This window comes from Rousettus aegyptiacus, unplaced genomic scaffold (genome assembly GCF_014176215.1).
Source record: "Rousettus aegyptiacus isolate mRouAeg1 unplaced genomic scaffold, mRouAeg1.p scaffold_m13_p_4, whole genome shotgun sequence".
Taxonomy (NCBI): domain Eukaryota; kingdom Metazoa; phylum Chordata; class Mammalia; order Chiroptera; family Pteropodidae; genus Rousettus; species Rousettus aegyptiacus.
Window position 1 is genome coordinate 143,696,001 of NW_023416307.1, and position 22,199 is coordinate 143,718,199.

The 22,199-nt window shown below is 41.6% G+C and overlaps 1 protein-coding gene across 1 annotated transcript in view; it reads right to left on the reverse strand.

Moving 5' to 3' along the window:
• GADL1 (glutamate decarboxylase like 1) overlaps positions 1 to 21,805 on the reverse strand; it is a 226,625-nt gene extending 204,820 nt beyond the window's left edge. Inside the window, exons 1-3 of the mRNA XM_016140785.2 lie at positions 21,627 to 21,805; positions 19,669 to 19,781; positions 7,562 to 7,663 (exon numbers count right to left, since the gene is read on the reverse strand). The gene's annotated coding sequence lies outside the window, so the exon portion shown is untranslated. The remainder of the gene's footprint in view (positions 1 to 7,561; positions 7,664 to 19,668; positions 19,782 to 21,626) is intronic.
• Between the last annotated feature and the right edge of the window lie 394 nt (positions 21,806 to 22,199).

Consider the following 22,199-nt stretch of genomic DNA (forward strand, 5'->3'; position numbering starts at 1 on the left):
AAGAGCTTAATGAAGGATGAGTAAATTTGAAGAGTAAAGGAAACTAACAAGTGGCATAGGTTATTTGCAGAAGCAAAAAGAAAACAAAAGAGTGATGGGATGTGTAGGTGATGACAGAAAGAGGTAAAAGTTGATATTTACTGATAATTTGATGAACTAGCTACATACTTTAAGCATATTAACTAATTTAATATCACTACATAGATACTATTATCCTCTAAATGAAGAAACTGAAGCTGAGAGAGCATAAAAATATTCCCCGGTTTAAACAGCTCATAAAAGGGGATTTGAATCTAGGTCTGTGTGATTCCAACACTAATGTCCTTTCTGCCACACCATGTTGCTTCTAAAAGTAGAGATGAAAAATTTTGTTTTGCCTTCCATATTCCTGGACCAGAGAGAAGAGAAGAGCATAATCGGCATCTCCTGACTATTGAAATAATATTAAACACTTATGTAGCGCTTACGATGAAGTTTGCACTATAGTGAGCGCTCTGTATACACTCATTTAATCCACGCCACAGTCTTGTGACAGAGACCCTGCTGTGATCCTCATCATTTTACAAATGAGCAAATGGCAGCACAGAGAGTTCACAAACTTGCCCAAAGCCACACAGTTGGTACGGGGTAGATACTGTATTCAAAACGAGGCAGTGTGGTCACCGAATTGATGCCTTTGGCTATTCTGCCTCCAATCACCTCCACGTGGGACACAGGAAAACCAGCAGTGTCCGGAAGAAAAAAATTTAGAATGCACAAAGACTTCCTAGTCACTCCAATGGTTTTCACTATAATTTTATGAATAGGAAAGTAGAGGTTTATATCTTTACCCCATTACACAGGTAACCTTCACGAGACCTTTAACTTTCAGCTAAACTTGATCTGGAAGAAGCCTATAAGTCATGCCATTATAATTTAAGCTCCTATTTCCTATAGGTAAATGGGATAAGGTTTTATTTCTGGAAAGTCATTATTCCATTAAAATACCAAAATGATCATAAGAATACATGAAGGAACACAAATATAAGTTTTTGTAAATATTTCTTACATTACAAAACACTTAATATAGGTTTGGTTTCCGCATGTACTAGTCTTGTTGAAGTTTGTTAAAATATAAATCGATGAAGTTTGTATTAAAGATAAATTATTTTTCCTAGCAGATTCCCCTGTAGCAAGCACAGGCATATGTCACGGCTTTAGGCATCTTAGGCTTGAATTCAAAATTAGAGTTATCTGTCTCAAAAATTTTATTGTAATTCAGTGTCAATGAATGGAAAATTTTTGCATAGTAAAAGCTGGGAGAAAGACAGTTTTCATAATGTCATTTTTAAAATGATCTCTTGCTCTTCCATTTTAATAAGTCCATGGACAGTGACCTCTGCCTGATCTGTCAGTATTGCTATGCTCATTATTAACTGCCCTCTTGGTTTTGGTATTTTGGTGTTCTATGCTACTAAAACTTTAGGCGTTTTTATTGATGGAACACCATTGTTTTAGAATTTAAATAAATCTAAAAATTATTTGCATATTGATTGCCTACTTAAGAGTTTTTCTGCTACATTAAAATTTTTTTATTGAAAAAGGTTTTTTCTTTAGAAAGTATTTTTCAAGACCTCCAGAACCTTCAAGAAAGAAAAAAAGTGACAATTGATAAGGTAAAGCTTCCTTCACAAGAATAATTCTTATCTAGTTTCAAAGGCTTTCCAAATAAATGGTATATAAATCTGACAGTTTTGAAATTGAAACAGGTAACTCTGCTTGGAGTGTCAGAAGTACAAGATAAAACCAAAGAAGACACGGATAAACCAGAAATGCTTTCTTTGAGACAAAAAATACAGGACTCTCCCTCTCTCCTCTCTCCCTCTGTCTGTCTTTCTCTCTCTTTACACACACACATACACACACAAAGCCATTTCAACAGCTGGAAAAATCTGCACAAAAAGATCCTCACAACTCTTTAATTATGGTATCAATTCACATTGCCTCTATTTTATTTTCAGATTTAGTCTTTAATTTTTTTAAAAAGAGCCAATTACATTTTAAAAATTTCATGATTAATTACTCCATCTTTCTCATGTGCTTTTGAATAACATTTTGTTTATTAATTTTCTGTTATTGTGTATTTAGCATTTATATTTTAATATAGTTACAATTTTCTAAACATTTTATAATGTGTTTATATGTTTTTAAGTTAGAAATTTATTTCTATCTTATGTTATTTTATTAATCCTGAGCATGTTCTGAAAAAGTAGTAACTGCCAGCATTACACGAATTACCAAAATGCTATAACTGTCAATTAGCAACAATCAAGAGCTTTCTAAATGTAGGTTTTTTGGGTTTTTTAACTTGAGGTAAGAAAAGTGATCAAAATGATGCTATACTTACCAATAAAGCTACTGTAGAACTCCTGTATGTCATTTAGAATTAAACTCTACTTACACTATCTCTTTAGAACAATTTCTCAAATTTCAATATGTACACCAATCAAAGGAGGATCTTGTTGAACTTCAAGTTCTGATTCAGAAGGTCTCTTTGGGGTGTAAATTATTAACGAACTCCCAGGTGATGATGATGTCGCCAAACCACAAATCACACTCTGACTAGACCCCATATCTCACTGTGTGGATTCAGGTCTTCTCAAACGAATGTTAGCGATCACTGCCAGGTAGGATGGTTTTTAATTCTTATGACTTGAATGAAGGGAAGAGGCATGCTGCAAACTGTGAGGGAAGAGAGGTGGGGTGATCTGGCCCTTAAAAATCAGCAGAGGATTGGATTTATATGGAAAAAAACTGAGAGTTATAGATTCTTGTGTAGAGAGATCTAGGAAGCATTCTGGTCATGGAGTGCACAACAAATTGAAATAGAAGAAACTGGCTGAGAATGTTTCCAGTAGCTTTCAATCAATGGCACTGAAAGAATATGGAGGTGGAGCCAGGCCCCCTCCCCCAGCCCCAGATCTCGTGCTGCTCATCCACCTCAGAGGAGCAGTGAGCCTTGCCCAGAAATCCCTCCCAAGTTTTGGGCAGCGTGACCGGCAGAAAAACAGGACACCTGCATTCACGGCCTTCTTTGCCATCTCAATCCTCCGGGAAGCTCCTTCCCACCGTCCTGACTGGGTTAGGTGACCCTCCTGCATGCCTGCCTGGCACCCATGCCTCTTCTTTCAGGACACTGGTCTCGCGGCATTATAACCATGTTTTCTTGCTTTTATCTCCCTATAAACCCCGTTCTCTCTGAGGGCCTGGGCTGCTCCTGACTGTCTGTTGTATAGGTGGTACATAGCAGTGTTTAGCCTTTGGTGAACACTGATCACTAAATATTTATTCAGTAAATGAGTGAGACTTTGAGCAAGTCACTTCTCTGAATTCTTTTCTCCCTTGCTGAGTTTGGGGATGACCTGGAACAGAGCGAACCTGCAGCCGTGCTCCCGCTGCTGTCCTCCTGCTTTCCTTTCAGCGTTGACGTCTGTATTGAAACGGCAGGTTTAATGCCTGTCCTTTACCCCAAGACACTACTTAACCTGCTGTGGCTCACACGGGGCTCTCTGATGAAATGCGGGTCTCATTCCTGAATCAGGGAGCAGACCCCACCCGAGCAATGAGTATTCTACCTAGTTTATCTGTCTTCATTAAGCTCTTTGCTCAGGTGGTGCTTAGATTCCCTCAGGGAGTGAATTCTCTTCCAAGGAAGCAGAGAAGTAAGAAAGTCTGAACGTTCCTTGGCAGTGGCATAAGCACACTGGTCCCTGAGTTTCCCCAGCTGGAATGGGCTGCAGGCAGCAGGGCTACTCTCATAATCACCCAGGATGCACCAGGAACTCCAGTGCCCAACTCACTTTCTGTGCCCTCCTAAGCAAGAGATCATTACTGTCTGCAGGTTTCACTGTTCAGTCCGAGGCAAGAGCAGCACAAGGAACAGCTTCCATATGCAGAACCAGCAGGGAGTCGGAGAAACTCTCATTAAGTTAAATGGTAAACACTGTAAACAAATTCCTGTCTTAGACATGAGGCACAAAGGCGTTTGGGATTATCAGTGGTTCACCCTCCCCTTTGCTGACCTTCCTTATATTCATCCTCTTGTCCCAACCAGCAGGAGTCAGGATGGTACTATCTTGGGTATTTCAAGTGTCATCACTTGGGCAACTCATCCCCTACATATTCCCACTTCATGGGAAGGAGCTACCGCTTCATGTCAAAGGATGTGCAAACACAGTCTCTGGGGTCCCTACGTGCTCCAAAATAGTGCTTTAAATAATATTGAAAATATTATATTTCCATTTTGATAAAATTGTGTAAGTGCATTAAATGCCTGTGCTTGCAGTTTGGTTTATGATCACAGTGGTGCCACCATGTACCTTTGACAATTGTGGGCTAATGACAAGGGTAGAGACCAACTGTATGTATACGCTGAATAATTTCTTCTTGCCAAGTAAAGGTCCGGGAACTTCCTGACCTCCAAGAATTATGGTTTTACAGAAGTTCTATTACAAAAGAGTGGTGGGAAGTGGGTCCTTCACATGGCATCCTGTAACACAGGCCATGTGAGACGTGTGAGACGATTTGTGCATTTGCACAGTCATGCATTTATTCGAAATGGCCATCTAGTTTCAGCAAAATAGCATCATTCATCCCACTGAATTTATGCCGTCAATTTGATTCTTAATGGTCTTATACTTTAAAATATTTTCCCCTCTAAAGAGAGAATCTATATGTTAGTCAAGCTTGAGAAACAACGAACCTTGTCTTTAGAGATGTTAACCACTCCATTTCGAACAAATTCTAACTCAAAGCAGCATAAAGAGATACATAGCTGATTTCGAATGAAGGCATCGTCTATAGGGGACTCTGCTGGTCTCTCTCCCAGGTCCCCTTTATTAGGCCAGTACACCTGGCCCCCAGCTGCTGTATATCACGGCTGCTAATGGCTCATAGCTGCCTTCTCTAGAGGAACCGCTTTCAGGCAAAAGGGAGTCCATGTGAGAAATTGTATCTTCCCCTTTCTACTGGGGACATCCCCAAAGCCACTGACTGGCTGACTTGGGGGTATAAAAGGTCAGTCCCCTTGCCTCAAGATGGACTCAATTCTATGGGACACTTCATGCTCCAGAGTTCCCTGTGGGATTGGGCAGATGCCAGACTCCAGATGAGATCACAATGTTCCTTAGCACCTTTTATTCTTATCTCATTTGTCTTTCTTTTTCTCTCCTGAGAGCACATCTCTAACATCCAGACATAAGACAAATTCCTGTCTTAGTCTCTGTTTCTAGGGAGCCACACCTAAGACACACTTCTAATCCATAGAAAACCTACTTGGCACTTTACCATGACACACATGAAGTCTCTGTTGAAATGGTCCCTTCCTTCTCTCCCCATTACCACAAATAGAAGACATCTACCTCCTTCCCCAGAACATGCTGGAAAATATCCCTAATTGAGGTTTAATAACCAAAGAACTCTAGCAGATTAAATTTGAGGATTTCCAACAAATAGTTTGTGTGAAAATCTCAAAACCAAAATGACTTGGTTTAAATATTTCTCAGTCTCCAAAATCAAACAACTCCTTTTCAGGATCCAATTTTAAGAAACCTTCCTCTGTTCTGAGAAACCAGCATATCCCCAGGTACTCACTGCTATAGCAAACAACCACCTTTGTGCCCTGGAACAAGTACACCTGCAACCAGGTATCCACCTTCATCCACAGTGACCAACTCTCCCCATTTGGCAGAAGCAACCTGGTCTCCAAGAGTGGAAAATGGAATTCTCCTTGTCAACCTCCACCATATAATGTATCATTTCACGAAGCTTATAGGATCAGTTAGTTTTTTTTTTTTCCTTTCTTGTCATTCTATAGCCTTCTCCACTCACCCCCTGACCAAGAAAAAAGAATTCATGTAGTTAAAACTGAATTAATAATAACAGTAGCAATAGTGACTAGGTACTGAGCACTTGCTGTACAAAGAACTTTATAATTACTATCTTATTTAACTCTCACAACTTCCCCGTGAGGCAAATAGTACCTCCATTAAGTTAAGATCACATGACTAGTAATGACCTCAGGGCTTTTCGGCACTATTCCTTACTTTCTCATTTATAGGACAAAGCATGTGAAAGTATGTATTTTTTTTTTTTTAGTAGAGATTTCACATGGTTCAGCATTACCTAGAGTCAATATACTATGAATTTCTCACTTCTGATGACAGTTCCTTGTTACCTTGATGAGTTATTTAAACTTGTCCTTTCTGTTTCTCCAGGTGAAGATAAGACAGGGAACTACCCCATTTATAATGTGTATCCTTCAGTAGAATGGTAATGTGCTTAAAACAAAAACATATCCACAATAATAATAATAAAACAATTGTCGAAGTTCAGTTACAAGTACATTACGGTTCATTCTACTGTTATGTCTAGTTTTGTGTGTGTTTGAAAGTGTCCATAATTAAATAAAACACAACCACAAAGATTTAATTATCTTCTCAACCAATACGCAGTTCCTTTATAATAGAAAAAGTACTAATGTATTTGCCATATAAGCCTACTTACCTTATAACTCCATCTTAATATAACCTGACATTAAAATTAAAAAAAAAAAAAAAAAACAGTCCATGTATTAGCAAAATTGGATCTGGGTATGAGGTACAGAAATTCTATTAGATTGGCTTAAACAAATTAGGGTTAATTTTTTTCCTGTTACAAGAAGTGTGGAGGTAAGCAGGCCAGGCTTTTACATCAGGTCCATGACATCATCGATATCCCAGTCTCCTTCCACCTTTTTCTTTATTATCCTGGGCATTTGGTTTTCATCCTAATGCTCATGCAATGGCTGATGCACCTTCAGGTACCATGTGTATAGTCCAAGTAGGAGGAAGGGGACAGAAGCTACAGTTTTTCCCTAGTGATGATTTATTTAGGAAGACAAGTCCTCTTTAGAGTTCAGCCTCTATCTTACGTACCAGAACTGTAAAACCTGTCCACCTCAGGTGAGACTGGAAGTTTGAGTATCTCATTCTCCAGTATTATAGCAGCATCTCTTAAGTAAAATGTTACATCAAATTTCGAAATAAGTCATGTCTTGGTTCACCTGGCATAGTCCTGGTTTACATGAGTAACACCAGCAAAATCATTAACGAGGTTCTCTTTCAGCCTCAAGTGTCTCTGTTTGGGTGATAAATTATATTGTTAACCTTTCTATAATGGAGAATGACAAAAGAAATGCTGAGCAAACCGACCTTTAGTATCTGTTGTACTCCAGTAACCAAAATAATTGAAAATCAATGTAAATCTTAATTTACAGTCTTTCATGAAAACACCAAAGCAGTGGGTATTTATAACACAAAGCTTAATTTTCAGCTTTTCTTTCCTGTTTCTCTAGCTGTCAATATCTTCAACATGCATGGCTGATGCCCTAAAGTGCCTCTTCTCTTCTATTCTGAGTCCATAAAATACTTTCTAATTCAGTCTGTGCAGCCCCCCTTCCCTCCTCTGCCATCCCCTCTCTGGCCCAGGTCTCACTGTGTCCATCCATTTAGCCTCCCATGGGTTCTTTCACTTTTCTTCTTACCTCACTTCCATGGTAGAGTAAGCAGAAACAGTTGCATCTTCCCAAGGGAAGAAGCAGTTGCCACAGTTGCTGTTGACAACTATTTTGTAACGGGGTGAGAGTCTGAAACAGAGCAGGAAAGAGCCTGGAGGAATGGTGCTGGAGCCCTGAGTGCCCACCTATCAGGGAGCCCATCCCAACCACTGAGCTCCAGAAATGTGAGAACAAATCCCATTTCAACCCCATTCAAATCAGGTTTTTCTTACTTGTAAGCAATGACATGCTCACAAATACACTAGTGTCTATGCAACCGGGAGGGAGCCCCAGGATAGAATCTTTTATCTTCTGATGGTAGTGTAAAAGAGGAGCAGGAGCCACAATTGTTTAAGTTAATATTTTTTTATTCCTGTTATCTGTTAAGTTAACCTATGTTTTTGTTCTTTTTATAACCGTATAGTTGGAAACCACGATGTAATTGGGTTTTGTGTGGTTTTAATGTTTTTGGGGAGGGGCCCCTTTAAGAAATTTGAGAAAGAAAGCAAATGTGCTTGCTGTCCTTTAAAATGGATAGACACCAGTCATTCTGTGTTAAACCATTTTAAAATCAAAGCCAGTGCCTTGTGAAGCCAGTGCTAATGAGGGAGAATAGTTTTTTTTTAATAGGAAAAATACAAAGTTGTATGTGTACATGATGGGAAGGTGTCAAGAGTATATATGGACCCATGGGGAAAAAATAAAGCAGAGCAGATGGCTGAGGCATTAACTGGCTTCAGAAAAAAAGAAGCTTTGGTGAGAGACTCCTCTGAAGGTCAAACACTTCTGTGGGCACTGGGTAGCAACTACAGCTCGCAGAGAGATTGAGGGCCATTCCTCTGATAAAGCGACATAATGAATGGAAGGGGACTTGGTGTCCAGGAGTCACTAGAGGTGATTCTCTAGCAGAAGCCTGAAGCACAGGGTTCAAATGGCAAACCCTCATGCCAATCAGGCCTTTCTACTGTGGGCAGTCCTTCGGAAGCCATGACGGCCCAGAGACAGAGGCCGACCTTACAAAACGCATTGAGGAAAGATTATTGCTCACTTACAATCAAAGGTAGGTTAAGAAGGAATAAATCACAGTAAGTTTTTGGAAAGACTGTGTCAATCTCTATCTGGTACTGTTTCTTCAAATCTTGTTCTCTATTGTAATGATCTCTGATGCCAAAAATAAGTATGTTTAGATTCTTATGCTAAATTTTTCTTTTTTTCCTTCTTTCCTTTCTTCCTTCCTCCCTCCTTCCCTTCCTTCCTCTTTCTTTCTTGCTTTCCTTTCTTTCTTTCTTTTTTGTTTGAAATAAGCACTATTGATGGAACCTTCTTCTTTATCTGACCTGTATGCCATTGACACATTGCAATGGATAACTTAGCTATTAAAGCTATACTATAATCATAAGCCAGTGCTTATTAACCTGGTGATCCTCAGCTGATGTTCTGGCATAGGACCTGCCCATTACATCAAACCCTGTTAAAAGGACAAAGGAAGGAAGGAGGAAATGAGTAGAGGAACCCTATGAAAATTAGTTGTGGGAAGTGGTGCTGGAGGAGAGTCAGGAATGAGAAAAAGGTCAATGGAAAAAAAGGAAGGAACTATCACAGAAAGTAAGAGGATTTTTTGTATTAACCCAAGAATGCTGAGGAGATAAATGAAATGCACATGACCTGCTTTGAGCTGCCAGCTCAGGAAAACAGATACCATGTAAACACACATTCTATTTATTATGTTTCTCACAGGGCATATGAAAAGGGTACTTAGTCATTCCGTAGCCAAACAATGCTCCATTGTCAAAATCAAACTGGATTTAAACTATTAAAGAACTCCATTCACCCAGAGCATTTGTATATATGGCAAAGCTATTTAAACCAGTGGATATAATTTTCAAAGGGATTATTATGTTAATTACTTCACATTTGTTCTGAGTGGCAGTGGGATGGTGAATGCAGAGAAGAAAGCAACAACTTGAATTCTAAGGCATACACCAACGATCCAGAATGAAATACTTCTTTTCACTTATCGAACACCAGCAATGTGGTCTGCATTGGACATAATTTATGTACCATTCATGACTAACTACCTTGTAATCTAAATAGACAGACACATCCCTTCCCAGGAGAGAAGAGCAGGTGCCAGCCAGCAAGATACTGAAAGGTATTCTTTTCTTCCTGTGGTGTAATTTACGAAAAGCCCACCTTGGTGTGTATCTGCTAAGAGGACTTATGAAGTCAACTGGCTTCAGGCAACCAGTCTTCATCTATCATTCTATGCCTCCCAAATAACACAGAAAAGATTAAACTTTATTTTACTAACTAGAGAGAACCCTTGGTACATCTGTAGGCAGACGCTAGAAATATTGGCCCAGTGATATGCAAGAATCAGCTCCAGACAATCAAGGCTCCTGCTCAATGCCAAGGGTACTCCTATGATATCTGCTTCCTATATAATTCTTCTTCCTACTCCAGCAGTCTCAGAAGAGAAGACTCTAATACAGAGGCATTCCTGGCAAGGTCAGAGTCATCTCCAATTGGAGAGTGTTTTCATTAGTGTTATCTGTGTGCGATATGTATCTAACATCAGTTGGGTTTTATATATTTAACTCATAGCAGTTTAAGCACAATTCCCATTATGGCAAGCTCAGAGTTCCTAAATCAACAAATACGAGTCAAAGGCCAAGGAAATAATAGAGATTTGGACTGAAAATTTTACATAAAAGTTACACAATAAATACTGAGGATCTATTTTGTGCTTTCATAGTAATAGACTCAGATGAGATTCCTCCCCAGAAATCTGAGTCTCGAGAGGAGATCAACACATCAACAGCAGGTAACTAAGACATAGCGAATATTTAAGATGTGTCAGAGTCTGCTCATTTCAGTCCAGCTGCACAGTAATAGCATGAGGCACACACTAATGTCCCCATGATGCAGATGATAAAACTTGAGACTCAAGGGGAAACGTCCCCTGCCCAAGTTTACCCTGCTGGTAACTAGTGGGACCCCGATCATACCCACTTAGTTTAAAAGATTTCTTAAGACATGAGGAATGGGGTGAGAGGGACTGTGTGTGTAGGCGGGGGGGGGGGGGGTGGGGTGGGGATGGTGGCGGGGGGGGGAAGGGGGGTAATGTCACAAGAAGGGAAGAACCAGACAAGGTATCCTGTGCTGTAATCCCTTTTCCACCACTTTACTCTATTTCTCCACTATCCCCTGCCCTGCTGAATTCTTGGAAAGCAGGGAAGGGTGATAAACAAACAAGCAAACAAAACCTTGTTTTGAGAACTAACAGCCATGGTGGGGGCGGGGGTGGGGGGGTGGGGGGGGGAGAGGGACCCTAATGAGAGAGCAATATCCCAGCATGAACAGGAGCAAAAGAAATGTCTAAGAGTATGTTAAGGTTAGATGGTATCTTCCAAATATTCTGACTGATTCACAGTAAGAAACATGCATTATATAACAACTCAGTATGTATAGATAAATGAAACCAAAGCTTCATAAAAAAATAGCTATTAGTCAGGTTCTCCAGAGAAGGAGAATAGTGCGTGCGTGCGTGCGTGCGTGTGTGTGTGTGTGTGTGTGTGTGTGTGTGTCTGCAGGGGAGGCTGGAGGCTGGAGACCCAGGGAAGAGCTGACATTGTAATTTGAATCCATAGACTCTCTACTGGCAGAATTTCCTCTTCTTCAAATGAGGTGAGTCTTTTTCTTTAGGTCTTCAACTGATTGGATGACATCCACCCACATTATGGGGGTAATCTGCTTTATTCAAAGTCTACTGATTTAAGTGTTAATCTCATCTAAAAAGTACCTTCACAGTGACATCCAGACATTTTTGACCAGCTATCTGGACACCCTGGTCTATCCATGTTGACACATATAATTAATCATTACAGTTCCCTTAACTATGTGTGATATACTCTGATATTTTCCTTTCAATTCTCTTCTACTCTTTTGAAATTCTTTTTAATGCTGGTTGTAAACTACTAGATCAATTTAATGGCTCTCTCAGAAGACGCAACCTGAAAATCTGAAACACACTAGCTTGAGAGCCTCAGATAGCCTCACAGACTTTCCTGTGTGACGTTGTGGGGTCAGAGCAAGATGTCTTTTTGCATACTAGAGGCACAGAAGAGTGGAGTTTCTCAAAGCCCAAAGTGGTAGAATATAGTCCCTGAGCCTGAGAGTGGCATGGACATAGCTCCACAAGTTAATAGATTTGACAAAGTCTTATGTTTAAGAAGAAAGAAAGACGAAAGTGACCATCATAGAATGATAACTACAGACGAGACAGTAACAAAAAAATCTCAGTGGACACAGCATAGGTGATGATAACATCAATGACAGCATGACAAGATACGGCCCTGATGGCAAAACACAATGTAATGCCTCCCAACTCAGACAATTCCACAGAAAGAATAGCAAGCTGAAATGGCTGAGCTTTATTCCTATCACCTGGCGGAATGAGAACTTGATATGGAAGTCGTTCCGTTATGTATTGTTGCATTAAAAAGCCTTCCCAACCTGCAGCTTAAAGGAACACCAGTTATTTCACTTTTACCCCACACATTCCTGGGGGTTGGCTGTGCTCAGCAAGGTGATTTTCATTCGGGTCTTTTATGCAGGTGCACACAAACAGTCACTAGGGCGAGAGTCATCTGAAGACTGGCTCGCTCAGGTGACTGGTGCCTGGCCTGCACAACCCCAACGGCCGAGGTAGGAACAGCTGAGATTCATCCAGCTCCTCCCTCTCCATGTGGTCTCTCCAGCACAGAAGCTTCACAGCAGATGGAGTGTGAGAGCCAGGCAGAAGCTGTTCTGCTTTTAGGACGAGGGCTTAGAAGTCACATTGTCTTACTCTGCCATACTCTAATAGTTGAGGCAGTCACAAAAGCCTGCCCACCGTCACAGGGAGGAGACAGATGCTCCACCTCTTGATGAAGGAAGAGCAAATTCTAACACTGCACACACAACCAGAAATACCGGTACAGCGGCCATTTTTTGCACATAAATTCTGTCCAAAGAATTTCACTTAGAGGAAAAATTAATTTCCTACAAATCCAAGTTGATGGATCTGATATTTATATCTACATACTAGTATCCATTTGAGTGAGGCCCATTCTCCATCCAATGGCTGAGAACCACTGATATAGCCCAATGCCCTCATGGTACAGCTGAGGAAACTAAGGCACAAATGGGGTCAACGACTTGCATAAGATCCCACAGGCAGATAATGTCAGAGTAATGCCGATCCCAGGTCTCTGAGCCCCAGTTGAACTCTCTCTAGTCTCTTTCTGCCCACTGACGTTCACATGCTCTTTTCTTGAGCAGAGTTGTGGGAGCCAGGACGCATGGAGTCCTTGCTCTTACATATCTAGTGGCAGAGGTAGTAGAGGTCTCTATCAACAAGAGCCACACTGCATCCAGACATGGAATGGAAGGCAACACTACAAGGGTGCTCAGATGTGAAGAAAGCAAGGACTTGCCCCCACAATGATGTTCTAAACACGACAGGGGAACCCATCCATCAGAACAGACAGCACCACGAACAACTGCTGTAATGGTGTTCCAGCTGGATGCTACCTTTGCCTCCTCACTGAACTAAGTCAAGAAGATATTTTCTTCTGTTCAAACCCAAGACCACACACAGTCCAAGTATTCATATCTTTGGTATAAGAAACTTCAAACTTGAAATCCTTTTGTTCTAGGAGAAAATAAAATATGATTTTTCTATTTGCTGGCAGGAAAGAATGTTGAAATCACTCCTTAAATACTTTTCGGAAGTTAAATCACTTCTGCTGAGGAAAAATGATGAGTCAATAGAAACTAAATCATGATCAGATCGATCAAATTTTTCTCAGTAAAATAAGTTTTTAAAGGGAGGGCACAGTGTTTTGAAGAACAGGTTTCCTGGAAATTTTATATTAACAATCATCACTTTCCTGTACTTAAGGCTTATCTAGCTGTTGTTATGGAAATACAGGATGTCCCATATGCATCAGTGTAATTTCACTGCAAGATTAACCACGAGAGCAGTAAAAACCCTAGTTAAAATACAGCACTTTGGTAGTCTATTAAGTACAAGGGGGGAAAAAAACAGGAAGGAATTTGCATTGATGTCTTATATTTCTAAAGCTTTGGTTCCAGTGGGGAAATTCAGTTTGACTACCTCTCCCATCTGGATGAGCATTTAATTGAACAATACAGACTTTGGAGAATCCCAGCATATGAGAGCTGGAAAAGGTCTTAGAGAAGATTTGCTGCCAAATGCTTCGCTTTACAGGGACGGTTCTGAGGCTCTGAGAGGAGAAGCGACTCGCTCAGTCACAGCTGGCGGAGTGAGGACTAGAACCCCGAACTCTCAATTCCAACGCTTGTGCTGTCCATATTACCACCCATTTAAACCCCCTTAGAAACATTTTAGTAAAGACAGGAACCACAGTTAGAAACCAGAGAATCCCAGAGGTAGAAGGGATTTTCACAGACGTCTACTCTACCTCTCCCGTACTAACCCCCACTTGTGGCAATAGTCTCTATGTTTGATGATGTCTGGTTCCCCTACTTTGGTTCATAAGGTTAATTAGGGTTGTATTACTAGCTTAAGGCATGCAGCATGTGACTCCAGCAAAGCCAATCACTGGCGGTGCGACTCATTCCACTGTGACTGGTTCAGGGATGGGCACATCGCCCAATGTGAACCAATGTAAAACAATCATATATATATATATATATATATATATATATATAAACTTCAGAGAGTGTTTCATTTTCTCCCTCATTCAACTTAAGGGGAGAAAATATTAGACTTGAAGCGACTGTAGCCACCTTCTCACAAGTTGGATATTGAGAATAAAGCTAGTATATTGAGAAGCAGAGCCAAGAGATGAGGGAAATCATATACTAGAGACAGCGTTCGACCCATGAATCTAGTCATATCTGAAACTACTGATGATTATTTAGTTACATGAGCCAGTAAAGTCCACTGAGTCATTCACACAGGTAGTTTATTTGAAAGATGGTCTCAGGAAATATCAGTGAAGGAGTGGAAAGAAGAGGCCAAGAAGGAGAAAAGCCAATAAGGAGTGTTCTATCAAGCAAGTAACCACCATGGGCAACTATAGCTTAGTCCTAGAGGAATCAGCACAAAACCTCCTCCCCGCAAGAGCTATCTCACCTGAGGGTCAAGGGAGCTGAGGTGTTCCTTATACCAACCCTCAAAAGTCATTGTTTGAAGGATATGAATTATTTCCTAGGCACTTCTGGCCTGCTACACATGTGGGCAGAGCAGGTTCAGGTGGCCAGAGAAAACCTGCAGGAAAGAGATTTAGGTGGTGATCCTGGCAACTGGAAGGACCGGCATGCACAGAAACGGAAGGGGCCACAGGGACACAGGTGAGGCTCTGAGGAAGCCTGCTGTACTGCCAGGTGCAGTATTTCTATCTCCTTTTTGACCCACAGCTGAATGAAGAGGATTCCAAGGCCTCAGAGGAGGGCAGAACCACAGGACCTAAGGAGCCTGGCTTCTGACATTATCCCCTGGAAGGCTGCTCACTGGCCAGGAACACACAATTGGACTTTTCATTAGCAAGAAATAAACAATCGTACCAAGCTACTAAAATCTGAAGATTGTTCGTTACAGCAGTTAGCCTACCCTGACTAACACAGAAAGAAAGCAGATATTTGTGCAGCAAACCATGTACATGGCTTAAATCTTGGGATCAGTGGATGGCAGATGATGCAGCCAATCACTTTCTTGCTCATAAAAATCTGTGAGATGCCAAGTGAAAAGCCCTTGAGACTCCAAAGGCATGACAGGCAGGCTGACCTGAGAAAGAGCCTTTGGAATATGCACAAAAAGAAGCCCGGGTTCAGAAGTGCAGAGGGTTCTTGAGGTTTATCTTGTGGCCACAGTGTTATAGCTTGCTCTCCAAGAGAACAGACCTGATTAAATCTTCCAGCCATTTAGGTGCCACGGACCCATCCAAGACTGCAGAATAAATCTCCCCAGGTGGCAGAGACCAGCACTAGAACTGTATCTGAGCTTTAAGCACAGTGACAAGGGAAAAACACATTCTCATCTATGGCTCTGGCTCAAAAGGGAGGTCGGCTTTGTGGTGGCTGCCCCAGTGGGGCCGATGATGACAAGGGTGTGAGGAACGCCACGCAGGGAAGAATCAGATGGTGTTGACTGGGGTGAAGGGTTCATCTCATGCCAGGACAAGCCACCGGCCCTCCTTCTCGACAGAGGGCATTTGTTACTGCAAAGCACTCGCCAAACACAACGCAGTGCTGTAACCCATTTAAGGTCCTGACAGCCCCGAGAGGGATCATCACCCACACTTTTCAGATGAGAAAATTGAGGTTTGGGGGAGAAGTTCTCCCTGCAAGGCCAAGAGCCAGGGAGTGGCTGAGCTGCCAGCCACGGAAACAAGGCGTGTTCTGTCACGGCACGCTTGCCCCTCTGAGCATCCCCTGCACGCCGCACGGACGTAGTAAGAAACCGAAGGTACCGGGAACTTGTGGGGTTGGCAAACGTAAGAAAAAATCTCGTATCCACCTCATGTCCATTTGAAGTAGTCATCAAAACATTTTATTTCTCTAAATAGTTAAGTAAGTTAATTTATGTAAACAGTTACCTAAACATTTTCTTTCAAAGACTTGTGTGCCATAAACAGAGTTGTCGTCTAAAAGACATTCTGCCTAAGGAAGAAACAAATGTACTACATCTGCTTTGATACTACATCTGCTTCTGTTGTGTGTTGTTTTTGCCATTCTCATAAATAATTGGTAAATTTTCACTTGCTTGATATTTTCACTTTTTCATGTCTGGTCTATCTTTCCACCCCACTATCCCTCCACCCTCCCCAACTACAATGCGAGTGACAAAACACCACATCTCAAAAACCTTCCCCAGCAACTGCAATCCTCAGGAACTACCCCCGCCCCCTTCATCTTGCATTAACCCCTTCCTCCAGGACAGCCTTCGCCCTGAGGGAGACCACCCTGCTGATCACCCTTGATTAAAATAGCCACCATTTGTAAAACTACAACTCACAAAGCAATCTCCCCAAGGTTAAGTCATCTGGTTTTTCATAGTAACCCAGAGAGGAAAACAAGATAGGTATCATTCACTCCAATTTCAAAAGAGAAAACGGAGCCTCAGAGGGGATAAGCACCCTGTACTCAAGGTGATACAACCGGCAGATAGTGAGGCAGACACACAAACCATGTTTTTTATCTCTCCAAACTCCATATTCCTGATGCTAGATAATGCTGCATCTCCCTCCGAGGCAGCTTGTGAAGTGACCACAGCCCACCTTATCCCCAAGTGCCAGCTCTGCCTCCTGTAGCTACCAACATCCACAGCAGTAAGCTGGGCAGACAATGGGAAGCCACCTCGACATCCCTCTTCTAGACACCGAGACTGTCATAGAGACAGGTGAAGAAATGAGTAGAGCGGATGGCTGGAGAGCAGCCCATGGGACGCGGCCTGCTCACACAGGCACTGCAAGATCTTCTCTGGCTGCTCACAATTCCCTCCAGAGTTCAGAGAAACGCTCTGGGCCCTAAGAGACTCTGGAGTCAGACATGTGAATGTTTGAACTCAGCTCTGCTGCTTCTAACACCTTCAGCAAATTTTAATCTCTCTAAAGTTCTAAGATAGAAAAGATAATAATAACACCGTAGTATATTTTCAGCATCAGCTGAAGCGGGTTAATAAAGGGCTTAGGATAAGACCTCAATAATAAAAGCTATCATCAATATTTATAATTTATATAACTCCATATGGTCATATTAATAAAATACATACATAAGACAATTGTGTCCTACAAACAAGATGTGGAAGGACAAAGAAACAAGAAAAGGTACCTAAGGAAACTGCCAATCATTACTATTTTCTGTATCACTGTACAAGTATTTAGGATTGATCCTGTTTCTTCCTGCTCGAAATTTTTCATAAATAATAAGATGGAACCTAGCATCATTCCTCGTGTGTGAAAGGAGCTGAGGAAAATGCACATGTGCCACATGAATTGGTTAATGTCCATCAGCCTACTCATGACTGTAAAACTGTGCTGAGGGAACTCTTGGGCTTGTTCTCTGATGAAGCAGTTCCATCAAATCCTTGGGGCATGGAGATTGCTCAGGCACCAGTCAGAGATAAGACTAAGAGTTTCTCCAGCATGGCCTCCAAGGGTAAAGAGCTAAGTGATTATGGGGAAATGTAAGTCTGGAATTCCAGAGTAGCAGAGCTCCTAGACCTGCATCGCTCAGGGGAAGCCTGGATTCTGTTACAATCATAACCCTTCAAAGGATGCTGACAGTCTTCATCTGGTACCAAACCTCTCAATTGAGATGTTTCAGCATGAGGAACCAGAGTACTTAGAGGGACTACATATGAAAATTAAATGTTGTGTCCACATCGAGTTTGCTATAGAAATCTTAGAGGTTTGACTTTGATAGCTTAGAAAAAAAAAAAAAAAACCTAGAAAATGAGAAAAAATATTACTTTGAGAAACTAAATCATCCTATCTTAACTAAAAAGTAAAAATTTTCTGAACTTGGAGGGAAAATGGAGAATTCATTGTCCATTCTCTGTATATTGGCTGCCTTCTCTTTTCCATATGCTATGCTAAGTTTTGAGAGTACAGAATAAGATCAAATTCATACCCTCAACAACCTTACAGTCTAGTGAGGGAGATGGATATACATTAAAGTATGGTAAGTAGTAAACGAAACTGTGACAGATTATATTTTTCAAAGATAGTTGGAACAATGTCTCCTGGCTCACATGCTCTCTTCTAGAACCTTACATTCCCTCATCAAGAAGTGGATTCTAATTCCCGTGCACTTAAATCTGGTTACTTTCTTCTAGCCAAGAGAATACAGCAAAAGTGACCCTTTGCGACTTCCCAGGCTAAGCCTTAAGAGGCAGTGTAACCTCTGCCTTGCCCTCTGGAATACTCAATCTTGAAGACTTCAGCTGTCCTGGAAGCAGTTTGTCTGCCTTGAGGACCTCGTACTGTGAAAAACCCCAAACCAGTCCATTTAGAGAGACCACGAGGAGAGGCTCTGAAACCACATCAAAAGAGAGAGCTCTTGGCCAGCCGACAGATGCTGCAACACCCGCCCCCCCACCCCACACCCCAACCCTTGCTCTTCGGCCACCATTTACCTGCAACTCTACGAGGACCCTAAACTAGAAGCACCCAGTTGGAGCCTTCCTGAATTCCTGACCCTCCACGTCTTCTACTATGTCGATCCCTGTACTGGGGATATGAGTCTTTTGACCTTGTGTCATTGAGTGGCTGAGAGTTCTCTGAAGTGACTCAGCTCTAGACATGATTTGAAGATCTTATTTGCTCCTCATTGAGCTACGGGTTTTTTTCTAGAGATGGACACAAATCTTTTCAGCTCTCAAATCTCCCAGCCTCCCTGGGGTTCTAGAGAAACTTCCCACCTCCCAGAGACACAGACAGGGAAGAGGACTCAGGGATACACTGGCATCTAAGCTCTTTGCTTTCCCTATAGTTTTCTATAGTTAAGTTCAGAGAATCCTTATTTTTCTAGCAAAGGATAGCTTGGATATTTAGCTGGTCTTCAAATGTGTTGTCTGTGTCCTTCATCCTTAGGCTTTGAAAACTGAAAGCCATGAATTAACTCCTTTGTTATCTGTGTTCTGCAATGGCATTATTGAGACAGTGTATCAGTCAGAACAGGTAATATAATGCTTTAGGAACAGGTACCCCGACACTCGGTGGCTTGACACTGCAAACATTTATTTCTGTCTCTCTCACATCCAACATAGCAGGAGCTCTGCTTACCTGACCACTAAGGACCCAAGGCAGACTTAAGCTCCCCCTCAATATGTACTTCCACAATCACCTGTCAGGGCACAGAGAAGATGTCAAACTGTGCACTGGCTTTTACAGCTTCTGCCAAGAAAAGACATGTCACAACAGGAGCTGAAGAGGTTCTGCTATAGAGGTTATAGGAAACTACTGAGGGGAAGAAAGCCTTAGCTTATTTCTTAGTCTGCTCAGGCTGCCATAACAAAATACCACAGACTAGGTGGCTTAAACAACAGAAACTTTTCTTCTTACTGTTCTGGAGGCTAGAAGTCCAAGATCAAGGTGTCCACATAGTTGGCTTCTGATGACGACTCTTTTCCAGGCTTGTAGATGGGCAGCTTTTCGCTGTGAACTCTTCTTTGTGTCTGTAAGGAAAGAGACAGAGAGAGAGAGAGAGAGAGAGAGAGAGAGAGAGAGAGAGAGAGCGCGTGCGCATGCGAGTGAGCTCTGGTGTCACTTGTTGTAAGGACGCCAATCCTTTCAGATCAGAACACTAATATTATTATCTCATGTAACCTTAATTACTCTCTTACTCCAAATATAGTTACCTTTGAGGTTAGGGTTTCAACACAGGAATTTTGGGGGACACATACATTCAGTCCACCACAGCTACCATCTTTGAGAAGGGTAAAATCTGGAGCTTGGAGCTATGACTCCTGTAAGAAAGGAGTCAGCTATAACTAAAACAGAACTATAAAACCTTGGATATAAAAACCCTTTCTAAATTCTCTGTGTGACTTTTAAAATAGAATTTACTATCTAGTAATTTTTTTTTAAGTTTTCATTTAGCTGACTAATCAGCAAAGCTTAAACTAATGAAAAACAGTTTTGGTGCCTGTCTGTTTTGCACATAAGTTGTAGTTTTCAATTGATATAAAGGTAAAAGGATCACACTTTTTTCATTACAAGAATCTATGTTTTCCTATCTGAAATGTAAACCCCCACTTTTGATTAACTGTAGCTCAGATTATAGCGTAACATCCTTAAACAGGCCAGAGGAGGAGACCAACAGTTCATAAACTAATCCAATGAAACTGAACATGAATTTTCTGCAGGGATTTTATGCGTGTCTTTGGATCTCTCCTCTCGAACAATGGTTTTGAGGTGGCTAATATGATTTGCTAGTTCTTTTTCTGCAGAAGTTTACAACAAAACTAAATCAAATAAAAGTGCTTCTGAATGTTTCTAAACCTAAACGTGATGCAGGGTATAGTGTGTATATTGACAAATTCTGGCCAGTATATCCAACTAATAATAAAACAGAAGCCATGACAGGAAAGGAGGAGAGACAGAAAGCAAGAGAGTGAGAGAGAGAGAGAGGTACAGGCACCATGTCTACAGCAGTCCAAACTTTGATGTTCTATTTCCTCTGTATTGAGCATCTCAATTCGAGGCTATGTCACAGCTGGTGTTCAGTAACAGCAATATCTGGGCACTTTTGCAAATGAGCAGGTCTACCCCAGAGAGGCCAATTTATGTGAAATAATTTGCATGGAAGTTTTTAACTCATTGGAAAGCAGCAAGGGTAGGTTCAGTCCCTAGCAACTGGGTGGGGAGATGAAGGAGACAGAGATAGGGTAGTGCCTTCCCAATCTGGCCTCATGGACCATGGAGTCACTAAGAAAAGAACTTTCTTCCTCATCCTGAATCCCTGTCGACCGAAAATTTAAGATCTACTCTCTCAGAAGTGTTTTCCTCTTGGCTCCTCCCTACAAGAGGAGAAGTGATATATCTGGGTAGTGAGACAGGGAATGCATCGAGAACCGCAAGAGCTTTCTCGGGTCTCTGTCTCCTCACCTGCCCTGCTCTCCCTGCAGTAAGCCCTGTAGGGAAGACCCTCCCTGCAGGGAAAGATCTGAAGACATCTAGAGTTTTTTTCTGTGTCTGGATATGTAAGTTCAATTCAGAGGGAAAGGACAGAAAACCCATTTGACCCCATATCTGTATCTCGCTCTAGTCCTACTACAATAATTCTTAACCTTCGTATGAAAATATTAATATCTAGTTCTTGCATAATGCTTACAATGTGCCAGATTCTGTTCTCAATGTTTTACATTTATTGATTCATTTAATTATCATAAAACCCTATGAGGTATGTGATAGGCCTTACAAAGACGTTTATATCATAATCTCTTAAACCTGTGAATGTTTGGTTATACGACAAAAGGGTAATTAAGATTGTAAATCAAGTAACCCTAACATAAGATTACCTCAGATTATCCAGGTGGGCCCAGGGTGCTCACGAGGGTCTTTGAGAAAGGAAGAGGGGGGCGGAAGAGCTCCTCGAGGAGTGAAACAACCTGGGAAAGGCCTGACCAACTGTTCCTGGCTTTGAAATGGGAGGAAGAGACCCATGAGCCAAGGAGTACAGGCAACCTGTAGAAGATGAAAAGGGCAAGAAAACAGATTCTTCCCTAGAGCTTCCAGAGAGCCTCAGCTGACGTTAGCTTAGAGAGGCCGGTTTCAGCTGTGACCCTCAGAAATGCAGCATAAACAACCTGTATTGTGTTTAACCACGAAGTTCATGGAAATTCGTTACAGTAGTAGGAAACTAACTCAAAGGTATCCCCACCAACTGGTTGACCAAATCAAGACAAGAAATATTAAGTGACCTGTCCAAGGTCACGCCCAGTCCGGCTGCTTCCAGAGTCAGCCTTCTCGATCACTATGCTAGCTGCCTCCAAGTTCCTTCCTCAACTGGATTAGAAACGGGTGGAACAAGAGGGGGCAATTAATTACTACCTTTATAAATCCAAACAGGGGAGAAAAGATAACAAACATTG